Source organism: Staurois parvus, unplaced genomic scaffold (genome assembly GCF_062004578.1).
Source record: "Staurois parvus isolate SC_StPar_1 unplaced genomic scaffold, SC_StPar_1.0 ptg000133l, whole genome shotgun sequence".
NCBI lineage: Eukaryota > Metazoa > Chordata > Amphibia > Anura > Ranidae > Staurois > Staurois parvus.
The window spans coordinates 10467420-10485888 of NW_028317929.1; the positions used below are offsets into that span (position 1 = coordinate 10467420).

At 40.9% G+C, this 18469-nt stretch overlaps 1 protein-coding gene across 2 annotated transcripts in view; it reads right to left on the reverse strand.

The window, feature by feature from the left end:
* KCTD16 (potassium channel tetramerization domain containing 16) overlaps positions 1-18469 on the reverse strand; it is a 429813-nt gene that overhangs the window by 33442 nt on the left and 377902 nt on the right. The gene's annotated exons all lie outside the window — the stretch shown is intronic.

The following is an 18469-nucleotide window of genomic DNA, read 5'->3' on the forward strand; positions in this document are numbered from 1 at the left end:
CATGTGATTATACAAAACTTGAATGAATGGATATCGGATGAAATTTCTGAGTTTGGACTTTGTCACGTTTGCTGGTTAGCATAAGTAGCTTGCTAAAGCTTTCACTTGCTGCCTGGAATTGCTCTTTAATACTGCTTGGTTTATCTTTAGCAATAAAGGCCAGAGATTTCCTAAAGTAATTACCACAGACGCATTCTTTTTAGAGGAGCAGTCTTGGAACCTGACTGTATAACTGAATATTAATAAGGATAAGTAGAGGTGCATTAATTGAAAAAGTTGGAAAATGTTCTTAAGTCCGGAAAACATTAATTATTTAAATGAAAGCTTCTTGTAAGTGGAACATATCTATCTGGACTTCAAAAATGCAAGAATAAATGGGACAACATACTTCTAACAATCTAACAACAGTTATAGGGCAGTAAAATATGAAATACAATTCATATACATTTGGTAAGTTGGTAAAGGAGAAACACATACACTATAAAGGTTTATGAAGCTGGAGGACTGATAATGGAAGCAAAAAAAAAAATCATGATTATCAGATCCATTATTCACTAATGAAATCTATACTGGAAGCCTAATGGAAAGTGTATCTCAGCAATCATGTACATATGAAGACAGCAATCTACATTAGTTTTCTGCTAAGCATGACAAAACCATAATTAAAAGGGTAAGTACGCATTGAGAAGAAAAACTGGTATCTTTCTCCCGCCATCTATATTAAATTATGCTATATATATATATATATATATATATATATATATATATATATATATATATACATACACACACACATAATTCCTAATGTGCTGCAGGATGTGAACACTCCTGTGTCACAAAAATGATTTTGAAAGCTTTAAAGTTCAAAAACTGATGTTTCTTAATTGTATAATTGAGAAATTATTAATAGCCAGCACTGAAGAGTTATTTAACTCCAAAACTCCAGATCAGCTGTGTTTTTGGGGAGCTGAGTATTTTTGGAGTTAAATTGTATAAATTATTTGTTTAAAAATAGGCATTTTTCTAGGAGCATACGTAACACTGTGTTTGCTATCTGTTAGATGTGGTGGGGACATTTGTTTTTTTCACACTTTTTTAAAATGTATTTTAAAGCTGAAATGCATGTATGGGTATTTTTGTATAGCTACTGCACATTGGTCCAGCTTGGACCAATGTATTGTAAGTATGTATATGCCATACCTGGCTGATCCCCGTGTAAACTGGAAATCAATGTAGCAAGCACTGCTACTGCAATGATTGCTGCTAGCTTCTTGGTTCCATGCTGAGCAGCTGCCCTTCTGCATAATGAACACAGGAGGTAAACTTCTCAGTGCAAGCGACATTTAGAAAACACTTTGCATTTTCTTAAGTAAAACAATAAGTTCTCTGATTCAATAAAGAGGAATGGTGATATCACAATTGCCACCTCATCCAGCCAAACAATGCCCTGCATACATTGAGAAAATTATTATTATTATTATTATTATACAGGATTTATATAGCGCCAACAGTTTGCTCAGCACTTTACAATATAACAGAAGACAATACAGAAACAATACAGTTCAATACAAGAGGGATTTGAGGGACCTGCTCCTTGGAGCTTACAATCTAGGAGATGCAGTTTTCTCTGAATGGTACCTGTGCTGAGCTAGCGACCCCTTGTGTTCACTATGTAATAGGGCGGACGCTTAGCAGAAGGGCAGAAGCTAGCAGCAATTACTCTAATAGGGTGCCTACTACAGTGATTCCCAGCTTCCACAGGGATCTGCTAGGTATGGCACCAACATACTTACATTAGTTCAAGCTGGACCAATGTAACTTTGCAAAAAAAAAAAAAAAATTCATACATTATTTTCAGCTTTAACTTGCTAATCCTGCCATTAACAGACCTCCTGTCCTAGGGTAACAACTGTACCAAGAAGCCTTGTCACCCTAGGTTAGGAAGTGTGTTATAACTGTGCAGCTGTGTCAGTACCGGACATAAAAAGTTCTGTGACGGAAGTTATATATGCTCTGGTGTAGAGGGAGCTTACATGTTTGGTTGCAAACTAATACAACACATGGAAGCCTTTTTAAACTTATTTGGATCCTAGTCTTGTCTTTCTCTTGTATATTCATTCTCTGCTAAACATCGGCTATTTTTTGATAGAAGGTATACATACCCTGGTGTAGAGGGAGACTATATGTTTTACTGCAAACAAATACCTTTAAATTCAATATACAGTTGCAAGAAAAAGTATGTGAACCCCTTGGGATTACGTGGAGTTTTGCATGAATTGGGCATAAAATGTGCTCTGAACGTCATCTAAGTCACAACAATAGAAGAACACAGTCTGCTGAACATAATACTACACAAACATTAGATGTTGCCATGGTTTAATTGCACATAACATGTAAACATTCACAGTGCAGGCAGGAAAAAGTATGTGAACCTTTGGACTTAATAACTGGTTGACCCTCCTTTGGCAGCAATAACCTCAACCAAACATTTCCTGTAGTTGCAGATCAGACCTGCACAACGATCTGGAGTAATTTTGGACCACTCCTCTTCACAAAACTGTTTCAGTGTAGCAATATTCTTGGGATGTCTGGTGTGAATCACTCTCTTAAGGTCATGCCACAGCATTTCAATCGGGTTGAGGTCAGGACTCTGACTGGGCCACTCCAGAAGGCGTATTCTGTGCTGTTGCAGCCATTGTTTTGTTGAATTACTTGTATGCTTTGGGTCATTGTCCTGTTGCATCACCCATCCTCTGCGGAGCTTCAGTTGGCGGACAGATGGTCATACGTTTTCCTGCAAAATGTCTTGATAAACTCTGGAATTAATTTTCCCATCAATGACAACAATCCGTCCAGGCCCTGAGGCAGCAAAGCAGCCCCAAACCATGATGCTCCCTCCGCCATGTTTTACAGTGGGGATGAGGTTTTGATGTTGGTGTGCTGTGCCTTTTTTTCTCCACACATAGTGTTGTGTGTTCTTCCCAAACAACTCAATCTTGGTTTCATCTGTCCACAGTATATTTTGCCAGTAGTGCTGTGGAACATCCAGGTGCTCTTTTGCAAACTTCAAACGTGCTGCAATATTCTTTTTGGACAGCAATGGCTTCCTCCGTGGTGTCCTCCCATGTACTCCATTCTTGTTTAATGTTTTCCTTATTGTAGATGTGTCAACAAAAATGTTAGCATGTGCCAGAGATTTCTGTAGGTCTTTAGCTGACACTCTGAGATTCTTCTTTACCTCATGCAGCATTCTGCGCTGTGCTCTTGCAGTCATTTTTACAGGAGGACCAGGCCTAGGGAAAGTAGCAACAGTGCTAAACTTTCTCCATTTGTAGACAGTCTGTCTTACCATGGACACATGAACATCAAGGCTTTTGGAGATACTTTTGTAACCCTTTCCAGCTTCATGCAAGTCAACAATTCTTGATCGTAGGTCTTCTGAGAGCTCTTTTCTGCGAGGCATGGTTCACATCAGACAGTGCTTCTTGAAACCAGTAAACCCAAAACAGGTGTGTGTTTTTTAAGGGCAGGACAGCTGTCAGCAACACATCCAATATCATCACACTGATTGGAGTCAAGGTTGGCTCACTCCTGGCTCCAATTAGCTCTGGGAGAAGTCATTAACCTAGGGCCTCACATACTTTTTCCTCCCTGCACTGTGAATGTTTACATGTTATGTGCAATTAAACCATGGCAACATCTAATGTTTGTGTAGTATTATGTTCAGCAGACTGTGTTCTTCTATTGTTGTGACTTAGATGACGTTCAGAGCACATTTTATGCCCAATTCATGCAAAATTCCATGTAATCCCAAGGGGTTCACATACTTTTTCTTGCAACTGTATGTAGTCAATTTGGTTTTTAGTCCAGCCTTTTTCCCACACATCCATATTTTGCCAAGAATCATTGAAGGTCATATTACTTTCCCTTGGCCAGCCCCCATGGTGCCCCCTCTGGCCACCCCTGGGAACGGCCCGATGCAGTAAAAAATTCCTCCGTGTTCCCATCCTGGGTGATTTTTGAAGATGGCGACAGCAAATATGGTATTTGATAGAAAATAGATTCTAAGTTAATCTCGAAGCGTGTCTGATGCCCAAATTTCTGATGACTTGAGCTTTGTTTTTGAAACTGTATTGAATGTGATCCATGTATGATGTAAAAACATTTGACAGCCTATTCTTAGTTTTGGGATTTTATATTTTTGTACATAAACTGTATCTTATTATTTTATAATGTGTGCTTATATGTGCCTTGAAGGTCCTCCAAAAAAAAGAGGCTAGTGCAGTGGGCAGCTTTTGTTCCTCTTTAGGAGACATCTTTTGAGCTGTTTCCTTAGCGGCATGTGATGGCTCATCAACAGAGACTCCTACAGAAAGTCACTTCCAGCAGCTGGGGAAGGATCCCTTGCCAAGTCCTTCTTTTGAAAGGACACTTTGTGAAGATTCTTGTGATGGACACTTTTCGAAGATCTTTGCTGTGAAGTTATTGTGCCCAGCGAGGAAGGAATCCCTTGCTGAGTCCTCATGGCCCCTGTGTGGGCAGTTATTCCTGTTACCGCAAGAAAAGATGTGCTGCATGCAGGGAGACCTCAGCTCCCAATCCTCTGTATGAGGACCATGGATTTTGGTTAGCAGACCCTGGGCCTCAACCTTGAGAAAGGAAAGGACTTTAAAGTTTGATGTGTCTATTTTTCATAACATGCTTAGGTAGCCAGATTAGTCAGAATGTCTACCTCTGTCTCCTTTCAGGGCTCTGGGAGATGACGTGTCAAGAGTTGCCCTTAGGGGGCCATCATTGGAACTGTCTGCTACGAGAATATTGTAGCAGATTTGATAGTTGTCATTTTTAGTGGGAAGGTTACCTCTTCATGAGAGCATGTTCCCACACCTAGCTTTCATAGTAGGATGTGTAATGTGTGTGTAATCTGTTCTCTTTTCTCTTCCTGCAGAAACTACTCTGCCTCGCCTGAGGCCCTCCACTGTAATATATTGTTCATTGCTGATATTGTCTAAAATGTATTAGATAGTTTAGGGTATATTTGGGTATGTGTTTACTTCACCACACCAATTACTTCCATTTTTTGGGGGGGAGGGGTGCACATAAAAGCTGCACAGTTGGTAGGGAACTACCTAAAAAAAAAACCTTGTGAACATGTTTGAACCTGCGTAAATACTTGTAAATCATAGCTGAATTTCTCTGCTTACCAGAGAGGCTGTCAGGTAAATTCAATGTGGTATTCTGCTTAACAGAGTGCTGTGATTGATTAGTAAGGTCTACTCATGATGCTCTGGTGTTGCTTGAGTTCTGCCTGCCTGAACATGGGTTAGGAAACTGAACAGCATGAATATGGATAAAGCCTTGGCCAATTGCAGGGGAGGGTGACCCCATTGCATGCTGGGAGTGGTATTTATTTTCTGACAACATATGGGTTCAGTGTCTTTCCTGGGAATGTATTGCACCAAGCCAGGCTGGAGGCAGGCTGCCTCACCTGAGACTTGCTGCCATGTGGCCAGAGGTGGGTTGACCTGAGGGCCTGAAGTTGGAGAGAGTGACCCTGGATCTACAGTAAGCTGACTGAGGGGAGTTGTCTGGATACAGCTGATCACGACATGGTAAAAGGCCAATCACAGTGGCCTTTTATCACATGTAAGTACACTTTCCGGTTATTGGCAGTACTTTCCTCACGCTGTCACAGCAGACATCTGCATTGATAATCAGGGCACTGATTATCAGTGCAGCCCCAAAAGTGCCCATCAGTGCCCAACAGTGCTGCCAATCTGTTCCCTTCAGTGCCCATCATTTCCGCCTATCAATGCCGCATATCAGTACAGCATCATCAGTGCCTCCTCATCAATGCCTATCAGTGCTGCCTCATCAGTGCTGCCTATTAGTGCAGCCTCATCAACGCACATCAGTGAAGGAGAAATATTACCTGTTTGCAAATTTTTTTAATAGAAACAAAGAAAACCGTTTTCTTTTTTCAAAATTTGCTATTTTTTGTTTGTTTAATCACAACTGGAGGTTTTTGTTTTTTGCTAAAGTGGTTGTAAAGGCTGAAGGTCTTTTTGCCTTCCTGCATTCAATGCATGAAGGTAAAAAATCTTCTGTGTGCAGCAGATCCCCCAGCCCCCTTAATACTTACCTGAGCCTCATCGTGATCCATCGATGTGAATGACAGCCTCAGCTGTCCCGGGACTGTGCCTCAATGGCTGAGACAGCAAGTGGAAGCCATTGTCTCCCACTGCTGTCAATCCAATCACAGCCATTCAGCCAATGATCAGAGAGAGGGGGTGGGGCCAAGCCATGGCTTCATGTGTGAATGGACACACGGAGCAGCAGGTGCCCCATAGCAAACTGCTTGCTGTGGGGGCACCCGACCGGAGGGTGGGGCCAGAAGAGCCTGCGGGGGACCTGAGAAGAGGAGGATCCAGATTGCTCTGTGCAAAACTACTGCTCACAGTAGGTAAGTATAGACATGTTTGTTATTTTCCCCCCAAAAAATGAACCTCTAGAATCGCTTTAAACACCACCAAACGAAATCTCTGTGTGAAAAAAAATGCCAAAAACTTCATATGGGTACAGCGTTGCATGAGCAATTGTCATTCAAAGTGCGACAGCACTGAAATCTGAAAATTGATCTAGTCTGGAAGGGGTAAAAGTGCCTGGTAAGCAAGTGGTTAAATAGGGTGTATAACATATTATACCAAACAATTAACAATCGTACATCTATTGCCATTACTTATGGCTGAACGTAGGATTTATCTATTACACTTCTAGCACACCACTTCAGTTTCTGTGGCACCTTCTCTCCTAATTTCCTCTTCCTTCCTGCTTTGTAAAAAACATCTTATCACATTGCTTGACAGGCTTCCATTGTGGAGAGGAGTCCTGAAAAAATGAATGAGAAGAGAGACATAGACAGGAGGCAGCTGATGTTCCTCAGATACTGACATCTAGGAACGCCTCTCTCCTGATCATGGTCCGCCAGCATGACTTCAAGAATGACCATAGTTTCACTGCAGCAACTGGCGTAAAAATGAAATGATTTGGGAGGTCAAGTAAAGTTATTTGAACAAGGCCGCTTTTCTTGATATCTGCTATAATGTGCAAGATTTGGATTCTTTACTGGACAGGCACAGTACTAATATTTTGCAAAGTTTGGTATATAACCTAAGAACAGTGACTACAAAGTTGAAACAGCAATTATAGCTGTCAAATTATTAAAGGTAGGAAGCTATTTTTTGTAAGTCATTAAAAACTGGGATCACAATGGCATTGCTAACATTTTGTATTAGTTTATGCATTCCATTGTGAATTTTAATCTTCTAATCTGATTCTAAATGAGCTATTCCTTCAAGTTTAAAATGTAAAATGAGTCACAAAGCCGTCTCAGCCTATAGGGTGATTTTCCAACCTGACCTGGGGAACAGCATTCATTCAACATTTTAACACACATACTTTGCCCTTGGTCTGCTATTAACTAATAAGGACTAAATTAGGAGGGACGGTAAATGAACGTCCATAATATACATCTTAGAGATAAGTAGATCATTCAGCCTTCCTTTTATACTAAGGTCCAAATTTATGTTTATAATTAGTTTCTTATGGAACACATCTTGGAAATGTTATATATACATACCCTCACTCTACATATACTGTAGGTACACAAAATGTAGACAATAAGGGGTTTATTTACTAAAGCTGGAGAGTCCAAAATCAGACTCCCTTCTGCATAGAAACCAATCAGCTTCCAGGTTTCATTACCAAAGCTTCATTGAACAAGCTGAGGTTAGAAGCTGATTGGTTTCTATGCAGAAGGGAGTCTGATTTTGGACTCTCCAGCTTTAGTAAATAAACCCCTAAGAGTCATTAACAGTCATTAACAGTGATAGCCCAGGGTAGTACTGTATGCCATTAAATGTCTGTAGCTGATGACCTATTATCATTTTTCCCAAATATAAGTTTTGACTCTTCAATATATTTATCCACATAAGAATATAGGCAACAGTCTTTTCCTAAAAAGCTGCTAAAACTGGTCGTACACTAGTAGAATTTTGTTCCAACGTTTGTACAGCAATTTTTAAAAATCATTAGTCGGAGCATTAAACCTCGCCATCACTTCAGACTTTGCCAGACCTGCTATTTGAATACATTCCCAGAAATGTTAAACAGGTTCCCTTTGTGCTTAAGCATACTCATTACAATATGAACATTTTTCCTGAACTAAAACTACCTTCCACGTTAGAATTTTGTTCAAGGATGTTTTTCATCCTCCTCTATTCGAATTTTCTCATCACTATGGTTGAAAATAATTATCGATGTGACCCCACTAACCATTTTAAAATTGAACAAATGTTTCAAAAAGGGAAGTTTTCAAATAAAATTCCACTTGTGTATGGCCAGCTCTGTTCCGTCTCTCTCTGTATAGTTAACCAGGGCTTATCAGTTAATTCATCACAGTGAAACCGTCTTCTGCAACCCACAATGCATGTTAACATAAAAAGAGGAAGGTGGGGTTAGGAGGCCCCCCATAATATATAGCCAGTATAAATAGTATATAGTGTGTTACCAATACAGATTATGTACCAACAGTCATTTTAATCAATAACAGACAGTAGTGATCCATTAAGATACAGAGTACAGCTTATGATTTATTTCCATTAATTTCATTGATTTATTTATTTTTAGATAACCTATAAATAATTGTGACGTATACATTTGCAGCATGATCTGTATATAATATATTGCCCCCAATACTCCTCTGTATATTGTCAGCGTGTGTATACCAATGCCATTAGATTGTAAATTACTTGGCAAAATGATTCGCTGTTTCTCATGTCCTCATAGATACCACACTGCATTTTGACTCATAGCATGACTGTGGTGTTCTCAGATGTATTGGTGCTCTCATATTAAAGCCCAACTCTACCAAAAACATTTTTATTTTATTTTAATTTTCAGTGGGGGAAGAGTTAGCTCCTCTGTTGGGTTTTATTGACATCTGTCCCTATAGGGGTGGTTATTCCTAACTGTCAAGGCAGGAAATGATGGGTTACCTATCCAACAGACACAGATCAATCTCATTTGCCCTTTTTTTTTTTAATTATTTTTTTTTTCATAAATCTGTGCCTGCGTAGATAAGGGATGTCTGTAGAGGAAAACACGCCATACAGCTCTGATCAAAGTTGAATAGTGCCCTTGCTATAGGTGTAGGCCATTTACATACCTCATGAAGTCTAAACTGAAAACTTCCTAAATGTTTCTAGGGTGTTGCTAAGTGAGGCCCAGCTATTACTGTTCACCTTCACCATCACAGGAGCATGCTCTTTCTCTGATTCAAACCCCTTGCGTGCTCTTTCTCTTCCCTGATGCTCAGAGCTCAGCATTTGAGAGCTCACTCCTGTGATGGTGAAGATGAACAGTAATAGCTAGGTCTTTATTAGCAACATCCTGGCAGTGTCCTGGGTGTATTCCAGCAGGAGCGGACTGACCATTCGAGCACTCGGGCACTGCCCGAGGGCCTAGGGTCAGTAGGGGGCCCCATGAAATGCCCCTGGTACCTTTTATAGGCTTTTTTAGGTGTGCTTTGAGTGTGGGCAAGGATACAGAGGCCCCATGATCCCCTATAGCCAGGGTGCCCCATGAGTTGTCAGTCCGCCCCTGTATTCCAGTAAGATTTCATGAAGTATACAAATGGCTTACACCTATAGCAAGGGCATTGTTCTACTTTGGTCAACGTTGTACAGTTTGTTTTTATGTACAGAAGCCTCTTATCAACATTATCAACATAGGCAGTTTTTTTTGGTAAAGGTGAACCAATCCTTTAATCAATACAGCTCTACAGTGTACAATCTGCACAGGTTATACAGTATACTCTCCACTGCTGCACTGTATATATTATCCTGCATATTATTTACATCAATCTATCACACTTTATACATGGTGCAAATTGTTACATGTTCCATACTGCTCTATAGCATAGACGCTGTACATTATACACTACAAAGATCCACAGTGTATACACTGATCTTTATATTCTATACTGCTGTACTACATACACAATGCTTCACATTATACATTCCTAACTACTCCCCAGTAAATATTGCTCTGCATTATATACTCCACACTACTACATGCACTGTGCTCTATGTTATATACCGCACTATACCCAATGATGTATGTTACTTACACACTGTGCTGCATATACCCCACACTGATTCAATGAATGCACTGTGCTATGTTATATCCTCACTGCTGCACTGAATGCACTCTGCTAAATGTTATATAAACTTCTCCATGTTATTAATGCTACAATGTCACACTGTATTAACTGGATTTTATGTTATATGTTACAATAAACACTTCTACACTTTGCTGTACATTAAATAATCACCATGGCTTGACCATATATGTGGCGATATAAAGAGTGGGTCTTAAAGTGATACCAAAAACACTGCTTAATTTACATTATCTCTTCTCTTTCTGTACGTGGATGATGTTATTTTAATAAAAAAAAATATTTAAGTACCTTTTATCCTAATTGACATACAGCTGTCGCATGGCCCAGCTCTTTCCCAGCCTTTCTGCAGAGAAACAGTGGCAGGAGGAGCTTCTAGCCCTCTGCTTCCAGTCATATGTTCAAAATATGTTAAAAAAAAAGCAGCTTTTGGGATACTGAGTGAAAATTAATAATTAATATCAATAAACGGTTTAAAATCATCATAAAAATATATAGTTGTAATAAAAGATTTATTAATTTTTGGCATTAACTTGGTGTGGCTGTATTTCTGCCACACACAGGCTGTATCATGCCCCTCTAGCCTGTGTCTTAGAATAACAATGAGGCGAAGCCTCCATCAATTAAAATGTAATATCCCACCCCCATTGTGTTTAGCTGGGTAGTGAGCATGGAGTAGAAGGAAGGGAGTGGACTGTCATTTACCATTGTGTATATGTCAACAGATGTAATAGGGGGGGAATGCTCACTGAGCATGTGCACTAGCTGCCAACAGTGCTCTACAATGTGGGGACATGGACAGAAGGGAAATATAGAGAACAGCAGGATCAACCAGGTTTTTTTTTTTGCAGAATAAGGAAAATGAATCCCATAGTGACTGAGTGAGCATGAACAGCATGTAATACAGCATGTATCCATAGTTTTTAATGATGTGGGTTTAATAACACTTTAACAATAAGCTACTGCACATATGTGTCTGTGGAGAACTGCTCTACTGTACTAAAAGCACACTCACTGCATGCTCTCAGCACAGTGGCCAGGCTGTCACGGACTTCGCCTGGTTAGTGTTGAAGATCAGGAGCTTCTGATCATGTGACCACTGTGAAAGTCAATCACAGCAAGTACTTAAATTGGGAATCCTACCTTCCATCAATTAGAACCTCTTAAAGAGTCACTGGGTGTCAGCAAGGGGTTAACTACATATATATGTGCTGTTGTAGAGGATGAAACAGGAAGGCGCTCCTAAGTGCAGTATATCCAGATGAACTTTAATGATAACAGTTAGAAACACTTACAAACTTGCAGTAAAAACAGGCACAGTAAAATCCGTCAGGATGTGGGGGTTCTATACACCGTGCAAGAACCCGCAGCTGCAGGGGGAGCTGAAGATAGGATTTCCACAATGGCCGCAGCAAGTTCCAGGGTTGCTGGAACACACGCCAGAGTGCCCACTTGTCCAGGAGACCACGACTGGAAGTGACGTGGGTGTGGAACGGTGACACGTTTCGGAGCATGCGCAGAGCTCCTTCTTCAAGACCAATGACAAAAATTAGGTGGAGCCGAATAAATAGGTAAAAGGGGCAGGGAGGTAAATAGGGACCTATTTATTCGGCTCCACCTAGTCTTTGGTATCGGTCACCATTCCACGGCCGTTTCACACACGTCACACAGCACAGCGGGTTCTCACACGTTGGATAGAGCTCCCACATCCTGACGGATTTTACTGAGCCTGTTTGTACTGCAAGTTTGTAAGTGTTTCTAACTGTTATTAAAGTTCATCTGGATATACTGCACTTAGTAGCACCTTCCTGTTTCATCCTCTACTACATATAGAGTCTGCTTCAACTCCCAAAAGTGCTGCCCAGTGCCTGTATTCCAGTTCCTCTTCCATCTTTGGCTGACATCTCTCTGTCCACAGCCTCCTCCATTGATGCGTCCTATACACAACGTCTACATCTGTAGTGCTGTGCTGTAGTGCATACACTGAGCTATACATTATATATTCCACAATACACTCTGCTGTGCATTGTATACTCCATAACACTTCACTGTGCTGTACATTGTGTACTCCACCTTGCTATAGTATGCAGCACTGTATACAACCTGCCACTAATTGTTGTCTACCTCTCAGTTGGCCTATAGCAGATTGTATACAACACAACAATCCCTTTTAGGGTCCATACACACTTGGTGGCTAAAAAGAGCAGCATAAAAATGCTCGTAGTGGCTTGTATTGCACAAAAATGTATGCGTATTTATAGGCATTTCCTTTTTTAGGCATTTTTTTCTACAACATTCCCCTCCGCTCATTTTTCACTATAATCGAGGTACCCTTGCAAACGTTGAATATATGCAGGCTGAAGAAAAAAATGCCAAAAGCCTGGATAAGCTTTTATTTTATTCTCGGTTATTCTCTTGCTTTTCCATGCACTGCCTCACCTCTCTGGCCCACTGACAAAGTACATGTGTTTCTTCTTTAATGCCTTCAGTGGCCCTTGCTCACAAACAATTCCACTTGTTATCAGGCTAATGGAGACTCCGACCCTTGTATTAGCAATCTCAATAGACATCTGCAATGGCACCATGCCACTTCCACCAACCCAGCAACAGCTTCCTAAAGTGGCAAAATGATATATAACACAGGCACTGGGAGCATATGCCTTCAAGCACATATACATATGTTATCAAGATGTGTGAATGCTGGAGGAAGAAAATTCGGTGTTCAAAGGATCCTGGGTTTGTTTAGATATGACTCCCATATTAAAGATACATTCTAAACACCTTGTCTGTTCTTGTTTTTATTTTTTAACCCTCAAAACATTACCTTACAAAGTATGGCAAGTAAAGAATCAGAATACTCTTTAGAGAACTTTATTTCTGGCTATCAGTGGCTAATTAAGACTTGGCTGTCTTTTTAAAGTGAATCTATAGTAAATGGTGAATCGTCCAAATGAGGCTTTTAAGACTGTGTTACACCTAGGTGTATGCCATAACTCTGATTTTGCACATTCAACTTATGTAAAAAGATGAGCAACCCTTAAGAATGTAAATTTTCCATGGTGTATATCAATGTTTCTCAACCAGGGTGCCACCTGGTTTCCCCCAGGGTGCTATGAGCACAGGAGCCAGTTTGCCCTGGATCAGTGTCATGAGTTGCCATGGTGCTGGCTGATTGGCTACCAAACCTCTAGCACCAAATGACCCCCTAGGACACGGACACATGGGGGTTGATTAAATAAAATTGGAGAGTGCAAAATCTGGGGCAGCTCTGCATAGAAGTCAATCAGCTTCCAGTTTTTATTGTCAAAGCTTAACTGAACAAATTGAGAAGCTGATTGGCTACCATGAATAGCTGCAACAGATTTGTACTCTCCAGTTTTAGTAAATCAAACCCACGGCATTATTCAATTCTGTGATGAATTTGGCTGGTTGGCCAGCACCATGGCAATACTTGGCTCTGAAACAGGGCAGTCAGCAGGCAGGGCTGCTCCCAGCATTCAGGAGAAGATGAAAGTCTACCTCCTCCAGGCCACCTCCACCTCCCATCCTCTGCTGTGCTGCCAGAGCCAAAAGGTAGGGCTCTGTTGTGGATTGTGTGATCATCAGGAGACTGTGTGATTGGGGCACTCCATGATGGGTGTACTGTGTGATTGTGGGGGGCTCTGTGACGTGGGGGCCTATGTGACTGGAGGCTCCATGATGGGGGACATTGTGATTGGGGGGCTCTGTGATGGAGGGTCTCGGTGGTGATGGAGGAGCTCTGAAGGAATGGGGAAGCCTCTGATATTAAGGGGAGACTGTGACTGAAGGGGTATTCTGATGTGATGGGGGAACCATTGACATGGTAGGGGACCTATGATGTGATGGGGGGCCTCTAATTTGAAAGGGGGGATCTGAAGTGACAGGGGACCTCTGATTTAATAGGTGAACCTCTAATATGGAGGGGGGTTTCTGAACTGCTTTGATGAATTTAATTCAATTCAGGCGGTTGTGTGCATTGTTCCAGGCTCAGGTTTCCCATTGATATGTAACATTTATGAAAGTCTACCTCCTCCAGACCACCTCCACCTCCCATCCTCTGCTGTGCAACCAGAGACAAAAGGTAGTGCTCTGTTGTAGACTGTGTGATCATCAGGAGACTGTGTGATTGGGGCACTCCCTGATGGCGTGTACTGTGTGCTTGTGGGGGCTCTGTGATAGGGGCCTATGTGACTGGAGGCTCCATGATGGGGGACAATGTGATTGGGAGGCACTATGATAGAGTCTCTCGGTGGTGATGGAGGAGGTTTGATGTAATGGGGAAGCCTCTGATGTTAAGGGGAGGCTGTGACTGAACGAGGATTCTGATGTGATGGGGGAACCATTGACATGGTAGGGGACCTATGATGTGATGGGGGGCCTCTAATGTGAAGGGGGGGGCTCTGCAGTGACAGGGGACCTCTGATTTAATAGGTGAACCTCTAATGTGGAGAGGTTGAATTCCATCAAGGGGGGGTGTGTGTATTGTTCCAGGCTCAGTTGATATGTAACATTTACAATTTTATATTTTAGACTGGGGCACCTCGAGATTTTGCCTACTTTTAAAGGGTGCTGCAACTGGAAAAAGCTTGAGATGCATCTAAAATGCACAAAATGTGTGTTTTTTATGGTGAACGTTTCATTTTAATGTTAAAAAATAAAACACACATAAATGTTGCGTATTCTATTTTTTTCTATTTTGTTTCCCATAAAAATCACCATGCTTCAGCACATTAATGTGAACTAGCCAAATAGTAATGAATGACAATTCAACTTGAAATGCATATTCATGCAGTTTTATTGCAGCAAAAGAGAGGAGGGTGAATGGACCCCTCACCGTGCTCCGTTTTACTCTACAGACTGAATATACATTTTGGTAAGCAATTATTTTATTACAGTGGTATATTGAAAAATATAGCATTATGATAAAGAAGGGAATGCTCAGTTTTGGTTTCTGATAGAGCTTATTATTAATAAACAAGCAATAACCTCTGGAGTTCTCTCAGCATGTGTTCAGGGGCATAGCAGTACACATCCTTCCATTCTGCCTTACAAATATACTTATTAACTATACAATAGGGAGTTTTTGTCAACTGTTGGATAACATGACAGAGAATAGGTCACTTACACCTTATCACTGACTACTATGATTTATTGTTGGAATAAAAGCAAAACTCTTCAGAATCCCAAGAGTACTGCCAATCAGATACACTTTATATAGTCTGAATTTCAGGAGTTCATTCTGGAACACACTGTCCAAAACGGTATACTGACAGTCAGTTATATGACAGTCCAAAAATTAAGGCACAAAAAATGTAACGGGCCAGAAATGGTTTGTTTATTTTTTTAAGTTTGTTTTATACTATATTTTGTATAATTTATTATTTAAATTATTATTAATTATTATTTTACCGTATTTTTCACTCCATAAGACGCACCTGACCATAAGACGCACCTAGGTTTTAGAGGTGAAAAACAAGAAAAAAAAAATATTCTGAACCAATGGACTGCAGACATAGTACAGGGGATGACCAGAGACTGCGGACACAGTACAGGAGATGACCACAGACTGAGGAAACAGTACAGGAGATGACCAGAGACTGCGGACACAGTACAGGAGATGACGAGAGACTGCGGGCACAGTACAGGGGATGACCAGAGACTGCAGACACAGTACAGGAGATGACCAGCGACTGCAGACACAGTACAGGGGATTACCAGAGACTGCGGACACAGTACAGGAGATGACCACAGACTGAGGACACAGTACAGGAGATGACCAGAGACTGCGGACACAGTACAGGAGATGGCGAGAGACTGCGGACACAGTACAGGAGATGACCAGAGACTGCGGACACAGTACAGGAGATGACCAGAGACTGCATACATAATACAGGAGATGACCAGAGACTGCGGACACAGTACAGGAGATGACCAGAGACTGCGGACACAGTACAGGAGATGACCAGAGACTGCGGACATAGTACAGGAGATGACCAGAGACTGCGGACACAGTGCAGGGGATGACCAGAGACTGCAGACAGTGCAGGGAATGACCAGAGACTGCGGACAGTGCAGGGAATGACCAGAGACTGCGGACAGTGCAGGGAATGACCAGAGACTGCAGACAGTGCAGGGAATGACCAGAGACTGCAGACAGTGCAGGGAATGACCAGAGACTGCGGACAGTGCAGGGAATGACCAGAGACTGCAGACAGTGCAGGGAATGACCAGAGACTGCAGACAGTGCAGGGAATGACCAGAGACTGCAGACAGTGAAGGGAATGACCAGAGACTGCTGACCTTTGGGGAGGGAGGGGGAGCGGGTACCTGAATTTGACAGGTACCCGCTCCCACTTCCGCGGAGTTGTCCTTCCCTCTTCTTCCCGGGCCGGCTTCTGTGACAGCCAGGTGCCCACTGCGCATGTGCGAGAAGCGCTGCGCTTTGTGAATGGCCCGGCGCCTTCTGGGACCTTTCATGTGTCCCAGAAGACACCGGATCATTCACAAAGCGCAGCACATGCGCAGTGGGCACCCGGCTGTCACAGAAGCCAGCGCGGGAAGACTGTGCAGCGCTGGAGCGAGGAACAGGTAAGGCCCTGCAGGAGACAACAGCGGAGCGGCCGGCCCGGTATTCTGACATGGTGGCCGCAAAAATACCGTACCGGCCGCTTTATATTCGCTCCATAAGACGCACTGACATTTTCCCCCCTTTTTTGGGGGGAAAAAGTGCGTCGTATGGAGCGAAAAATATGGTAATTACCTGAACGGTCCTCAAAGCTCCCCACACTGGAGCTAGATCATCCATAATCAGTATTTAATATTTATCAATTTTGTTTGTAAATATGATATAAAATAAGTTAATATACAAAAGAATATACATTTTGTTCCAGTCCAGCTGTATATTCATTCTGAATTTTTAAATACAATTTAATACTGATTTTTTTTTATATAGCTTAAAAAAAAATGTAAGGGAGCCAAATGATTTGTATTTCTGTCCATCCAGTCCTGAGCCCATTCTGGCCATGGCAGGCTTAAAACATTAGTATGCGCCTGTAAAACGGCCTCTAGATAATTTCCAAAAATGTGAGTGGAACCAATGCTTTTAGTCTTAATAATGTTATTTATATTTATTACACTATTTGCATGCCCTCCTTTTTTTAACTTGATTAGTGTAAGGACTTCCAGCTTGTAGATATTTTCCTGTGACAACCCAGATAGGTCAATAAATGGTGGTGGATCTGTGAGTGCCACTATTGCTACAATACCTTCTAGATACCTTCCACTATAATACTCAGAAGGACATTGCCATGTTTGTTCAGTCATCATGCAGGGTCAGCATCTACTTCCTGAACTAAAATAATGGCTCAGAAATGATACACGTACAAGATGGTATCAAAAAGTTTTGAGCTACTTTTGTAACATGCGAACAGGTAGCAACACAAGGCTGCATGCACATACAAAGGGGGCACGTACCTGCATAAGACAGTGTGCCAAAAGACATAAACCTGTGTACATCGGGAGCTGTGCAACTGGTGTTATTCTGACCATGTGCGTTACCACGTTTGCTATTTCATCATGGACAGCAAGTTAGAAGAAAGAGCAAATGTGAAATTCTGACAGATCAACCCTTTGCTGTATTTTAATGTGTTGCTAAACCCAGGACCCTGCATGTACTCTATCTGGTCTCCCACAGAACACACTACATGGAAATGCAATTTTTTTAGTAAATAATATATTTGAAATATATTTTAAAAATATTCTTCCCAAATATATTGACACATATTTGAAATGCTACAATTTGGCCATTTTATTACAAAATATATGAAAAGTATTTTTAAAAATACATTTCAAATATACTGTATGTCTTTAAAAATATGAATCTACATTTTTGGAATGCATTTACAAATATATGTAAAAATGTATGTTACAATTACTTTTTTATGTTAAAAAATTTGAAGAATATATTTAAAAAATATGTTTAAAACTATTTTTCATATATTTTGTAATATATAAAAAAATCATTTCAACATGTAGTATATATATATATATATATATATATATATATATATATATATATATATATTGAAGTATATTTTGAAATATATTGAATAAGGCCAAAATTGTAGCATTTGAAATATATGTCAATATATTTGGGAAGAATATTTTAAAATATATTTCAAATATATTTTTCTTCCATATGGGTTCACCAGT